The sequence below is a fragment of the Dromiciops gliroides genome, chromosome 1, assembly GCF_019393635.1.
Source record: "Dromiciops gliroides isolate mDroGli1 chromosome 1, mDroGli1.pri, whole genome shotgun sequence".
Lineage (NCBI taxonomy): Eukaryota > Metazoa > Chordata > Mammalia > Microbiotheria > Microbiotheriidae > Dromiciops > Dromiciops gliroides.
In genome coordinates, this window is record NC_057861.1 from 317,503,550 (window position 1) to 317,517,860 (window position 14,311).

The following is a 14,311-nucleotide window of genomic DNA, read 5'->3' on the forward strand; positions in this document are numbered from 1 at the left end:
ACTAGTTGTGTGACCCTGGGCAAGTCACTTAACCCTCATTGCCCCACAAAAACCCCATATAATTGGGGAAAATAAAAAACTACACATTAAAAAAATCATTTTGGGGGCAGCTAGGTGACACAGTGGATAGAGCACCGGCCCTGGAGTCAGGAGGACCTGAGTTCAAATCCGGCCTCAGACACTTAACACTTACTAGCTGTGTGACCCTGGGCAAGTCACTTAACCTCAATTGCCTCACCAAACAAAAACAAAAACAAAAACAAAAAAATCATTCTGACAAAGTGTCCATAGGCTTCTCCATATCACTAAAGGGGTCTATAACTCCTAAAAAGTCTAAAAAAGGCTGACGTAGAGTATGGTGCTTGAGCTGAGCCTTGAAGAAAGGTAGGGATTCTAGGAGATAGAGGTTAGGAGGGAGTGAATTCCAGGCATGGGACAGCTGTTGCAAAGGAGATTGTGTAATGCGTATTTCCTGTAAAATGAGCTACAGAAGGAAAGTAAAACCACTACAGTATCTTTGTCAAGAAAACTCCAAATGGGGTCACCAAGAGTTGGACAAGACTGAAACAACTGAACGACAATAACAATAACAATGAGGAAGACCAGTGGGAAATATAGTGTGCATGAAGATGAATGATGTGTAATAATAAGGATGAAGGGAACAGCTAGGTGGTGCGGTGGATAAAGCACCAACCCTGCATTCAAGAGGACCTGAGTTCAAATCTGGCCTCAGACACTTGACACTTACTAGCTGTGTGACACTGGGCAAGTCATTTAACCCCAATTGCCCCACAAAAAAAATAATAAGGATGAAAAGGGAGGTTGGAACAAGGTGGTGAAGGATCTTAAATTACAAATAGAGATGGTTGTATTTGACCCTAGAGTGATAGGGAGCTACTTGGTTTATTGAGGAGAGGTATGACGTAGGGACCGATGTTAGACCAATGAAGATACTTGCCTAAAGTCAAGTAGTGACTTTGCACATTAGGAAAATCACTTTGACAAAGGTGTGGAGGATTGATTGACGTGGAGGAGAGACTTGAAGCAGAGACATCAATTAGGAGGCAATGGCAATAGTCCAAAAAGGGATGATGAAAGCCCATACTAGGGTGCTGGCTTTGTGATTAGAGAGGAGAATGGAGGACAGATGTGAGAGATGTGGAGGTAGAAATGACTAGATCTGGCTACTGACTGGATATGTGGGTGAGTGGAGTGAGGAGGTGAGGGTGACATCACCTCACTCCTTTTTTTTTTTTTTTTTTTTTTTGCTTTTCCATGTAGGTTAGATGTAGCTGACTGAGTAACTCTTTCCATTGCATTTCCTATTTAGGTTGGAAATAATTGAGGTTGTCTGGAGAGACTTGATTGGGAACATGGATCCTTAGTGTTGACTTTCTTCTTTGGCTACCTTGTTCAACTGTCTCTGGATTCTCTTCCCAGCCACCCTGAGCCCTGAAGCATAGCTGGCTTCCTGCACCTTCCTCCACATGCTGGCAAAGGGTGAACTTGGGGAGTTTGGAAAGTATCTTGCCCTGCAGTACTGGTGTCACCAGATAATGAGAATAGCTGGTCAAGAGGGGACAGAAAAGGAAAAATTCTGTGTGTGTGTGTGTGTGTGTGTGTATGTCTGTATCTCTGTCTTTCTCTTCCTCTCTCTGTCTCCTTCCCTCCCTCTATCTTTCTGTTTCTCTCTCCTTCCCCCATCTCTCTATCTTTCTATCTTTGTGTCTCTGTCTCTTTCTTTTCCTTCCTCCATCTTCCTCCCTCCCTGTCTCTCTCTTTCTATGTCTTTTTCTCCCTGTCTGTCTCTCTGTCTGTCTCTCTGTCTCTGTCTCTCTCCCTCTTTCCCTTTCTCTCTCTCTCCCTCCCTCCCTTTGTGTCTCTTTCTCTGTCTCTCCTCAGGCCCAAGGCAGGCAGCTGTGGCTTTGATATCTTCAATAGCATCGCCTGCTCGGAGATAAAGCACCAATGTACTTAATCAATTGCACCAATCGAAGACTCCATGACTTCCGGAATAAATGATTTAAACTTATCTCTTAAATCGCAATTGACTTCACTGCATAAAAGGCTCATTCAGCTTGAATGGCCCCTTCTGCCAGGGATGGATTATGAGCAGAAAAATGATGTTTTCCTTAACTCCAGCATAGCTGGGGTTTTAGAAACCAAAACAACACTCTTAGTATCCACTTGTCACCCATCAAATGATAAAGGGCTCCTCCTTTTACCCCTCTTTAGGGTCCTCATCCTTGGAGTTCTGATTAGGAACAAGAAGCAACTTTGACTTGTGAAGGGCCAATACCACTATCCATTCCTCAGTAATTCAGTGTTTGGTCAGATCCATTGGTTGTTAGTATTTCCCTTCTTCTGATTCCCTTAAAGTAAAATGTTCCGATTACTTATTAATATTAATTAATTTTTCATTAATATTTATTAAGCACCTACTATGTGCCAGATACTGCATAAGCATGACTGCCTTCTGACTCTTCTCATTCTGCTCCAATTCAATCCAGCAATTACTTATTCATTACTTCCTATGTGCAATACCCTATGCAAGACTTTAAACATAGTCAAAAAGAAAATCATTTCTTGTCCTCGAGGAATGAATACATTTTAATTAATAGGAAGGGATAGATTTTTGAGTAGGAAGAGACCTCGGGGTCATCTAGTTCACCCCCCTCCCATTTCACCAATGAGGAAACTGAAGTCCAGAGAGATAAAGTGAGAAGAAAAGAATTTTCAGAGGTTAGAAAGGTTGCAGGGACACACAAGAGGAATCTGATCTATTTTTATCATAGACCATAGACTCCAAGTCTGTTTCTTTATGCTGTATTGCTGAGTGATAGTGAAAAAAATATTTTCTGAGTTCTTCATCTTTCCAAGGTAGGCGAATGGAACATAGCTTTTAGTTCCCTTAAATGTTTGCAAGATTTTGGGGAATATGTTTATGTAGTACCCCGCTTTGGAGATAATAGATAAGGCAGGAGGAAGAGAGTGAGTGAGAGAGAGAGAGAGAGAGAGAGAGAGAGAGAGAGAGAGAGAGAGAAAGAGAGAGAGAGATATGGAGTGAGGGAGAGAGACTTGATAAAATACAAGATCAGAAAAGATACAACCAGTCATGGGTCTTTTGGTATAAAAGAATCCTAAACACCTAATTTGTTCCTAGGATCATCACTGTATTTACAATCCCAGACAACAATTGATATTCACAATTGAGTCATTAAGAAAAAGTGTTCTGTACCCTCAATTTAAGAATGCAGGGAAGTGTGTAAAACCCTTTAGAAAGATACTGCTTAAAATGGTTGTGTGAGTGCTTGAATAGATGGACTTCAGCTATCTGGAAAATGTGCTGATGTGGACCATTCATTGTCTACCAATTCCACACTGTGGTAGAAAGAATTACGAGACCAGCTTCAAAATCCAGGGAGTAGACCTCTGGGTGAAGCAATAAGGTGGCATGAGACAGGATGGCAGTGTTAACCCCCCTTTCCAGCTTCCCATGGCTGGTTGCCAGAGCTCAGGAGTTCAGCCAGGAGGGTTCTGCTGGCCTCTGGATCCACCTTGGCCAAGGGCTAAGGAGTAGAAACCAGGAAAAGAAACCTCCTCTATCTTTGGTCCAGGTGAGGAAGCAAAAGACAAGAATATAAGTTGAAATGTGGACAGCTCTCAGAGGATTGGGGGTAAGAGAAATAGGCTTTTTTTTTTTTTTTTGGCGGGGCAATGAGGGTTAAAGTGACTTGCCCAAGGTCACACAGCTAGTAAGTGTCAAGTGTCTGAGGCCGTATTTGATCTCAGGTCCTCCTGAATCCAGGACTGATACTTTATCCAATGCACCACCTAGCTGCCCCTGAGAAATGGGCTTTCAAAATTATTAAGTTAAATAATAAAGGCTATTGAAAATGCAATGAAACAGCAACAAAAACCAGTCTAGGGGAAGATAGCATGACTATTCCTAGTTAAAAAGCTAGGCAATATGGTGGATTGTTCATCAAGGGGCAATCCCATCTCCATGACTTACTACCTGGGTGAACTTAGATGAGTTATATAACTCACTTATATGAATCTCACTTTCCTCATTTGGTGGAACAAGAGAGAATTGGATCGGAAGATCTTTAGGGTCCCTTTTGACTTTAAAAGCCATGAACCTCAGTCAACTCTCTCTCTTTGGACTATCATGAAAAGGTTTTATGAAGAGCACTGGCACACAGTTCCCTTCCAGGCATGTCAGGGAGTTGTTTGAGAGCTTGCATTAAATCATCAATTAAAGCAGAGAGAAAAACACCAGAATCTGCCCATATTCTTTCATGGACCAGCTCCTCCAGTATGATTTTTCTCTGGATGGGCAATGAGAAAGGCCAGGAGAACCCCAAACTTCCCCTGTTCATTGGAAACCTTTCGCCACACATATCTCCACTGACTTCCTATTTTTATTTTTAATAACTGTAAGAGCAGGGTTACCAAGGTCTTCCTGTTGCTATAGTGAGAGGTGATAGCACTAGGCTGCCAAAGCTACTGGCCCCTTGGTGGAGAGGAAAAGGCAGAATCTGGGTTGTTTTATTTTGAGGATTTGCTGAGAAGATTGTAGGAATGATTTTAACTCTTCTGCAACAATGAATACCCATGAATAAAATCAACTTGGATAACTAGGGATAATTAGAAATAGGAAGGTTGACAGGGGGGCAAGGCCGGTTAGTGTCAATTTGTAGGTCTCACCATATTTTAAAGAAATGCGGTGTTATTATTCTGAGGTGCATAAAGAAATATAAGCTGGTGTTGTTGAAATGTTGCCAGGCTGAGAGCGAGGGGTATGCTGTGTGTTTTAATGAAAATATAAGAATTATTTTTTTAAGGAGTGCATTATTTATTGGCATGTGACTGGTGCTGCTGAAGTGGTTTTAATGGTACTTGGGAAACTATTTTCCTAAGTAGGCTGAGAGCTCTCTCTGCAAATTTTATTTACATTATTCTTTTGATTGACAACTTGTATTTCGTAGACCTTTTTTTAAAAGGAAATTTTTTTTTGCCTTCCAATCAGCAAGCATTTATTAAGCACCTACTATGTGCTAGGCATCGTGCTGGGAGCTGGGAATACAAAGGCAAAGATAATAAGATCTGTTCTCAAGGAGCTTGCATCTTATTTCCAACAATAAAGAAACCACCAGTGAGTGTGGCCTCAGGAGATTTCCCAATATGGTGTTGATTCCTAGGGAAGTACTTAGTCACTACTTGACCATGACAGCTGTGGTCAGGAGAGCCTGAAGGTTTCTGGGCCCCGGAGCTCAGCATCTGATGCTTATCACCCTGTGTAACCTTAGACAGGTTACTTAACCTCTTTGGGCCTCAGTTTCCTCATATGTACAATGGGGGTTCTGGATCAGTGATCCTAGGACCTTGTACCACATTCTCATTTTCCTTCTGGTGGTTGAGCCAGGTGGTGCTATGGTACTTCAACCTAGCTAGAGAACTCAGATGTTCCAGGCTGCCTCAGTTCTTCTAATTGCCTTAGCACCTTGCCAGCACCTCTGCAAGAAAAGCCCAGCAAGACAGACTGGACCTGGAAGTAACAGAAATTTGGGGCAGATGCCAAGAGAAAGTACTCATTAGCTAATTTCCAGCAAGATATTCGAACCTGGGTCAGCAGGATCGTTCTAGTTGGCCCCCTGACTGCCATCCTCCTTGTAGACAAAGATTCTCCCCGCGGTTCAAGCAGTCAGATGAGTGGCTGTCTATATATTTAATTTCCATATATATGTATGTATGTAGGTAATATATATGTATATTTATATATGAATATTTCTGAATGAATCAGAAAATCCATGTGTTTTACTCTAGTTTGTAGTTCTACTATCACTTCCAATGCAAACATGGCCAAGATGGAGCTCATCCCTTCTCACCAAGCCACCTTCCTCCCCACTTTCCCATTCTTGTCGATGGCACCAGAATTCTAGTCTACCAGGGCTTGAAAGCTCAGTCATCTTTCAGTCTTCCTCCACCATCATTCCCTCCTAACCCTAGCCAAGTCTTATCTATTCTACCTCAGTAGTATTTCTCATTTCTCTTCTTTCCTTTTGTTCTCATTGCTACCACTCAAGTTCAAGCTCTCATCACATTTCATCTGGACCATGGAAACTTGTCTCCCTGACTCTAATTTCTCCTCATTTTTATCTATTTTTCATGTTTCAATGGCTCCCAATTGTTTATGGGATAAAATTCAACTTTCTCAGCCTGGTATTCAAGGCTCTTCTTGATCTGCCTTCAACCTACCTCTCCAGCCTTATCACATACTCGTCAATACTCTCTCCATTTTAGCCAAACTAGAAAATTTACCCTTTCCTCCCACCTCCAAATGCATCCTGCCCCCCCTCCTCTCTCTCTCTCTCTCTCTCTCTCTCTCTCTCTCTCTCTCTCTCTCTCTCTTTCTCTCTCTCTCTCTCTTTCTCTCTTGTTCTCTCTCTCTCTCTCTCTCTCCACCCCCCCCATGCCCTCAAGTTTGGAATGGTCTCCTTTCCATTTCTGCCTATTGAAATCCTTCCTTTCCTTCAATAACCAACTCAGATACCACCTTTTCTATGATGTCAGCCTTTCATAGCTTATGTGCTTGCTGTCTTCTTGAATCTCCTATGCCATACTATCTGAACTTCTTCCATTTGAAGGTGGCAGAAGACCTATGATTTAATTGTTGTAGGGAAATCCCTGCAATAGTGTGGAATTTCCCTCCACCAGTATAGATCAGCAATTCCCTCTGTAACGTACAGTCTTAGCTGCCCAGGACTCCAAGAGGTTAAGCATTGCTCATGGTCACAAAGCTTGACTTGAACCTAAGTCTTCCTGAGTCCAAAGCTGACCCTCTGTCCACTGTCACACTGCCTTTCCTCTCAATTGCTTTGCATAATATATTATAGTTGTCTGTATATCGGTCTCATTGCTCCTATTATTTTTCAAGCACTTTAAGGGTGGGGACTGATCTGATTTCATCTCTGCATACCCAGGGCCTTTCTTGGCACTGTTTCTGCAGTGGACATGGTAAGCACTTGATAAATATTTGAATTAATTATAGAGTCTCCCCCCCCCCAACCCTCTCATAAGCCAAGGCAGTGCTGTCAGCCTGGAATGATTTCACTGTGACAACTGCGAAGTTAAAATATTTGTTTCTCTTTAGAAACATGTTACTCAGTAAACTGTTTTCTCTTTACTACCAGGCCTTCTGTTAGTTCCAGGGTTGGGCAGCTCAACAGCTAAGATGGTGAGGGAGAGGGTGGTGAGTCCTGAAGAAATCGTGGCTTGGGAAGGAGGTCTATGGCAAATTTCTATTTAAAGGGGAGGGGGAGGGGGTTAGAGAAGAAATATCACCTGATGCTGTGGCTGCAAGAAGAGCCAAATGGGAGGCTGGCTGTCTGAGACTGCCGTCTCTCCAAGGTATCCATTTGCTTGAAACACGAAAAGAAGACATAAGACCATTCAACAGGAAGAAATAATTTTTCAAGAAATGTGCATGCTGACCAAACAGGTATAACCTATATCAAATTGCTGACCATCTTAGGAAGGGGGAGATGAGGGAGTAAGGGAAAAAAAAATTGGAACTCAAAACTAAAAAATAACCAGAATGTTAAAAATCGTCTTTATGTGTAATTAGGGAAAAAATAAAATGTTTTTTAAAAAAAGAAACATGCATGGCATCTACTAACAGACTTCCTTGAATATAGTTTTAGTAATTCAGACAGACTTGCCCAAGTCCAAGAGTATAGTTGAGGCAGATGTTGTTTGACTGAAAAGGGGCATTTAGGCTCATTCAATCAATAAATCAATGAGAACTAATTCATTTATATGTCAACTTCTCTATGAGACTCTTGGGGATACAGAAACATCTAATAATGACTGCTTACAATTACATAGGATTTTATAGTAGGGGATCACATAAATTATCCAATTGTGAGGTAGGAAATTCAGGCTTTATTCTTCCTGTTTTACAAATGAAGACATTGATGCATAAAGAGGTTAAATAACTTGGTCAAAGTCACATAGCTATGAAAAGGATCCCTGAGATGGGGTAGACATAGGGTTAGATTTGGAATTAAAGACTCTAAATGGAAATCCAGCATCTGCTACTTCATGGGTGACTTTGTGCATGTTTCAAAATCTCTCTGTTCCTCAGTTTCTTTTTCAGCAAAATGAGCAGGTCATATTAGAGTTCTAAGGTCTCTTTGAGCTCAAAATCCTATAATCAGTAATCCAAATAGCAAAACCAGCCCTTGGACCTAGCTAATCTATCATTAATGCTTTTTCTATTTTTTTTTTTCTGATTTTGAATATGATGCCATCTCTGCCCCAAAGGAGCTCATAGTCCAGAAAGGATAGAGAATTAACATACATGAAGCAATTAGAGAACAACTAAGTGCTTAAACTGTGTGGCTGAGAGGTAGAAAAGAAATGTCATAAGAGCTCAGAGGAGAGAACTCCTCATAAAAATAATTCGTTAACATAAGATCAGCTCAGTGTGAGCTGAGCCTTGAAGGATAAGTAGGATCTAGGTTCAGTTCAATTTCAGTTTGACAAATATTAATTGAGCACTTAACTCTATGCAAGGATTGTTAGGCAGCTAAAAGGCATGTAAAGATGAACCAATTAATCAAGTCAAGTCAACCAGCCACCTATTGTGTGCTAGACCCTGTGCTAAGTGATGGGGATACAAAGAAAGGCAAAAGACAGTCCCTTCCCTCAAGGAGCTCATAATCTAATCAGGGAGATAACATGTGAACAACTATGTACTAGAAATAATCAACAGAGGGAAAGCACTAGTATTGAGTAGGACTTTTTCTACAAGGTGAGATTTTAACTGAGACTTGAAGGAAGTGAGGGAAATTGGGAGAAAGAGATGAGGAGAGAGAGAGAGATCCAGACATGAGGGGCAGACAGTGAAAATGTCCAGGACTCAGAAAATGGAGGATCTGCTTTGAGAAATAGCAAGGAAGCCAATGTCGCTGTATCACAGGAGTACCTGAAGGAGGGGTGGGGGTGGGAGCTGGGAGGTGGGAAGAATAAAAAGACCAGAAGAATGGGAAGAAGCCATGTTAAGAAGAGCTTGAAAAGCCAAAATGAGACTTTTATATGTGATCCTGGAGGTAACAGGGAATCACTTCAGTTTATTGAAGGGAAGATGACACGGTCAGACCTATGCTTTAGGAAGATCAGCTTGATGGCTGAGTAGAAGATGGACTGGAGTGAGAAAAGACTGGAAGTAGGGAAACCGAAGAGCAATATAACCCAGACAGGAGGTGATGAGGGACTGCACCATGATGGTGTCAGTGTTGGAGGAGAGAAGGAGAAACAGAAGGGAGTTGTTGTGAAGGTAGAAATGATGGTATATGGGGCAAAGAGTGAGGAGTCCAGGCTAACACCTAAGTTTTCAGCCTCTATACTGGGGCTCTCTATACTAATATTGAAATCTGTAGATAGACAAGGTCTATAAAGATAAAAATAAAACAGTCTTTGCCTTTAAGGAGTTTATATTCTATCTGAACATGGTTTCTATTTTCTAGGGGCTTTTAAGGAGAATAAGATCTACCCAAAAAAATCATATAGGACAGAATATATTTAAGAAATCATAAAGATAGTACAGAGAGAGATCCCATGGAAACTGGGAAGAGGGAGAAATTATATCTTTGTAGTTGGGGGTGGTAGAAATCAGGGAATAGAGGGAATAGAAATCTAGGCTTTGAACAATTATTGACAGGATTTCAACAGAGGATGACACACCAGGAAGGGTTTGGCATGTCCAAACATATAGGGGTAAGAAATTAAGTGGTATGTTAGGGAAATAGTTTAGTTTGAAATATAAAGGATATATTGGATTCAGGAGAACCTGAGTTCAAATCCAGCCTCAGACACTTGACACTTACTAGTTGTGTGACCCTGGGCAAGTCCCTTAACCCTCATTGCCCCTCAAAAAAAAAAAAGAAATATAAAGGATATATAAGAAGGCACTGGGACATAAGGATAGAGAGCCAGGATGGGCACCAGTTGGAGTAGTTTATGTGGGAAATGGGTAAGTAATGAATGTTTCTGAATGGTGGAAGTGACATCTAAATGATAAAAAAGGAGTGGGAAGGGCACTTCTTGGAGGGGGAACAACCTGTGCAAAGATTCAGATAAGTCCTGGCATCTTTGGGACAGTAAATGTTTGCATATCGCCTCCTCTGTTAGATTGTGAACTTCTTGAGAGCAGGGACTGTTTTTCGGAGAGATCTGGGCTAGATGAGTGTACAATTAGGTGGGTTTGACACTGGTTAAATGGCTTGACCTTATGGCCTATAAGGATCAATAGAAGGAACTGGGTCTATTTAGCCTGGAGAAGATAAGTCTTGGGGGATAGCAAGCAGGGCAGGGCATGGTCACTGTCTTCAAGTATTTGCAAGGTTTTGTCCTGTAGAAAGGGGATTAGATTTATTCTGCTCCTGAAAGCAGAATTAGAAACAATTAGGAAGGGGGCAGGGAGGGAGGAGTGACAGAGAAGCAGACTGAAGCTCGATATAAACATTCTAATAGTTAGAGCTATTAAAAGGGGAATGGAGGATATAGTAGGTTCAGTATCACCAGAGGTCTTTAAACACAGGTTTCTTTTTTTTTTAATTAATTAATTTTTTTTAGTGAGACAATTGGGGTTAAGTGACTTGCCCAGGGTCACACAGCTAGTAAGTGTTAAGTGTCTGAGGCTGGGTTTGAACTCAGGTACTCCTGACTCCAGGGCTGTCTATCCACTGCACCATCTAGCTGCCCTAAACACAGGTTTCTATGACAATTTGTCAGGGATATTGGCAAGGGGATTCTTGCTCAGATGTGGGTGGGTCCAGATGGCTTATGAAGTCACTTCCAACTCGGATAGCCTGTGATTCTGAGTCAGCTCTTTTTTCTCACATGAATCAATTCTTCCCTCAGGAAGTTTCAAGGGAGTTTGAGCTGGCCTTTAGAGATCATTGAATCCAACTTCTTTATTTTATAGCAGATTCAGTGGAGGCCAAAGTATGTGAAATAATTTGCCCAAAGGCAGACAGTTTAATGGTCAAGTTGATATTGCACCTCTTGACTTCCAGTTCATGGCTGATTCCATTAGACCATTTTCTCCTATTTAATTCTGGGTCCAACTCATTATCCATCAGCAATGCCTGTCCAAGATCATCTATCTCTTCAGCTAGATAGATCGTGTATGTATGTATACATGACTGAAAGAATATCTACTAACAACTCATTATTTCCCCCCTAAGCTTTTCCTCCATTATTTTACTTCCAAAATTCCCCATTTCTGTTGAGGACACAACCATCCTTCCAGTCACATAGACCTGCAACGTGACATTATCTTAACTCCTTACTTTTCCCCACCTCACATGTCCAGTAAATTGACAAATCTTAATGTTTTTACCTCCACAACATCTCTCAAATCTTTCCCCTTCTACTATCTAACTTCAGACCCTTATGACCTCTCATCTGGACTGTTGCTGTAAACTTCTAAATGACCTTCCTGCTTCAAGTCTCATCTTTTCCCAATTCATCCTCCACATAGCCACCAAAGTGTTTTTGCTAACGTGTGGGTCTGTCCATTTGTCCCCCTACTTCATAAACTTCAACGGCTCCCTTTTGCCTCTTAGGATCGAGATAAGCTCTTTGCTCTTGCTTTTAAAGCCCTTCACAATCTAACTTCTTCCTGCCTTTCCAATCTTCTTATACGTTACTCCCTTTCACACAATATGGGATCCGGCCATACTGGCCTACTTGGTGCTTGAGCACACATGATTGCCCCATCTCCCACATCAGTGGCTTCTCCTGTGCCTGGAATGTGTTCCCTTCTCACTGCTGCCTCCTGGAATCCCTGGTTTCTATATTAAGAGTCAGTTTAAGTTGGGGGACAGCTAGTTGGCACAGTAAATAGAGCACCAGCCCTGGAGTCAGGAGGACCTGAGTTCAAATTTGGCTTTAGACACTTAATTGCTGTATGACCCTGGACAAGTCACTTAACCCCGATTACCTCAAAAAACAAAAATCAGCTTATGGGCTACCTTCTACATAAAACCTTGCCTGATTCCCCCTGCTGCTAGTACCTTCCACCCCCAATATTTATTTAGTTTTCATTCAACTTAGATATGTACCTACAAATCTCCTCTGATAGAATCTCAATTCCTTGAAAGCAGGTAGCTTCATTTTTGTCTTTGTATCTCCCAGCACCCATCACGGTACCTAGCAGATAGCGATGCTTAATAAATGTTTGTTGATTGATTACTAGTTGTGTGGCTATTGTGTACATGTGTGTGCATGTACACCGATTCTGTGGCCTGCCTGTTCAACTAGATGATAGGTCTTCTTCATCTGCCCTCCTAGGTCACTCTCTGAGTCACCTTCTGATTCTCTGTAGAGCTGGATTCCACTGCCAGCCGCTGTGATAGGATAATTATGGTAGTTCTAAGACTGGGTTTATTTCAAAGCAAGGGGATGGATCACGTCTCCTTCGTATCCTTATGTAGGAGACTGTGTTACTTATGGAATTACAGGATTTTAGAGATGGAAGAGACCTTAGAAATCACCCAGTTCCCTTCATTTTACACATATGGAAACTGAGGCCCAGGGAGGAGTGACTTGCCCAAGGCCCCACAGCTAATTAACGCCAGGACCAAGACTAGAACCTAGTTTTCCTAACCACTAATCCATTACTCTTTTCACTATACTATGTTGCCTCTGATGGCAATGTTCTTTTTAACAAGCTCCTTAGCCTTTGGGGAGAAGAGAAAACAAATTCCATTTGTATATTTTTCATCCTACAATATCTGAGCAGGCAGTATCTTTATAGTCTCCTGTGACGGGTGCTTTAGATGATTAGACTCTCTGGGCATGGTGTAATCCCTCATCTTCTCCTAACAAGACTGGAGAGTCAGGGAGGGGTTCAAGTGATTTCTCTGGAGCAGACTGCTGTCTCAGCTCACAGCTTTCACTATCTGGCCCTGGCATCAGCCAGCTTTCCCTTCTCACATCCCTGCAAATCCTGAGCTTGTTTCTCTTAGTGGAAGGATGGACTGGTAGTCTTGCCCCTTGGGCTGGGACTCAGTCTTCCAAACGTCTCCTATTTATATCTCTCCTGGGTGCTGTGCTGTGAGTGCCAGTGGGGCTTCGGGGGCGCCTGAGAAGCTATGATACCACAGAGGCACGGAGCAGGTCTCTGACAGAATGAGCCTGAGTAGGATAAGTAGCTTGCTTTGAATATAAGCAAAATTCCTTCATGCCAGTGGGTTAGCTGCAGAGATGGTTTGTGCTGCTTGGCACAAGATAAGACAGAACACCGGGAGGAGGCTGCGTGTGCATGATATGTGTGCATGGAGTGAGGGGGAGATAGGGGGAGTGGGGGGCAGTTGTGAAGAGGAGAAGGCCATAGAGTTGGACCTAGGAAAGAAGTGTTACAACCAGGGTTAGACAAAGAGAATTGTCAAGTAGGCAAAGCCTGTCTTTGTCTCCATACCCCCCTGGGCTTCCTTCTGGTCAGCCCCACCTTCTTTTAGCATAGCCTCTCTCCCAGGTGCCCTCCAGCTGAAAATCGACCGCCAGAAGTGGATAAGAGGAATCTTTTCATCCCCTCCCCTCATCAAAACTTGCCCTCATCCCTATCATATCAGAAGCTCTCAAGCATTTCCTTAGAGCCATGGATCCGACTGTTAGATAAATGCTTTCACAGAATGAATGCTGCCTAGACTGTAACTGAATTACTCTATTGTCACAGGCTTGTCCTTTAGGTGAATAGACGGACCCTCTGCTTTGGCGCACATACCAAGCACAACTTCAGAACAGGGTGATGCAGGCTCCATCCGACTGGCCTCCCCCTCCTCCTAACCCCACCATCTTGCTGGGGTCACCAAGGTCGACCGGAGGGAGCACACAGATAATGCTTGCATAAGGAGATGCCCCCAAGATGGACTCATGGCCACACCCACTTCTTTCCCTGAGCTATGAAAGGTACACCCAGATCCGGGCCTCCACTTATAAGCCAAAGGCTTTTGCTCAAAGGTGTCAGACATGTGGCTGGCCCTATAGTTCACCCTCAATAGTAAACCCCTCTTCCTTTTCCTTTCTTCAACCAAATACTGCTCTTCCACTAGGCTACTTACTCATTTGCTCATACTTCTGAGGAGGCTTCACCAATTACACTGCTAACAGGTCCATTTTATCATGGCCCTGAACTCAGGGAGTTGATAATGGATGGAAATGGGTGAATCAGTTAAACTAACCACTCCTAATGGGTGTGATTCCTCCCAGGTAATATAATACCTTAACTCAGTTATAA